This window comes from Humulus lupulus, chromosome 6 (genome assembly GCF_963169125.1).
Source record: "Humulus lupulus chromosome 6, drHumLupu1.1, whole genome shotgun sequence".
Classification (NCBI taxonomy): domain Eukaryota; kingdom Viridiplantae; phylum Streptophyta; class Magnoliopsida; order Rosales; family Cannabaceae; genus Humulus; species Humulus lupulus.
Window position 1 is genome coordinate 21162910 of NC_084798.1, and position 928 is coordinate 21163837.

Below are 928 nucleotides of genomic sequence, written 5' to 3' on the forward strand. Positions count from 1 at the left end.
GAAAACCAAATCTCTGACCTGGGGAAGTTCTCGGACTAACCTTGATTAGTCCGAGGCTCGACCTGCTAATCAGCCCGTGGGAAAACCAGGGCGTACAATGGGAGATACACAGCTCGAGTTATTCTAATATAACTTATACTGGATACCAAAGGATCCCCAGAGATTTGGGATTTGCTTATATGCTTATCCATGACCAGGCTATCATATTTATAATCCATGATAACGTGACATATTTACTTTGTGATCAAATCATATCCCAATATAAATGAGAATGATTTGTATGGAATGTAGATATTATGTAAATGTGTGATTGATTCACGCAGTTACCTAAATATGTCCATGAAATTCCCCTATAAATACTGGGAATATTAAACAAGAAAGGGGGAGAATTCTGTAATACCGAAACTCTACCAAAATAGAGAGATAAACAACAATATTATTGACTCGTGGACTATGTGGATTTTAACCACTGAACCACGTAAAAGTTTTGCGTTCTTGAGTGAATTTTGATTATTTTCCATTACAGTTTACTATTAAGCACTAATCTGCCTTATTGTTTCTTAATACACTGTTGGCGAAAAACTGCATCAACATATAGGGAGAGACTATAGTGCATCGTCTTTTTTTACAACACTTGTGCAGCCAGTTTGTGTTTTCTATAGCTCGATAATTTTTTTTCCAATTTTTTTATGTGACAGTATACATTGTAATCATTTAAGACACTCTGCAAAATTTCAAAATTTTTTGAATAATTTACAGTGCTGAAAACAATGTTCAAACAATTGACTTTTACAAGCGTATACAAAAGTAAATGTGCAACAAGCTGTTTGAACCCTATTTTCGGTACCATAATTTATTCAAAATTTCTTTAAAAATTTGTAAGATGTTTTAGATAGCTACAATGTACACTATCATATAAAAAAAATTG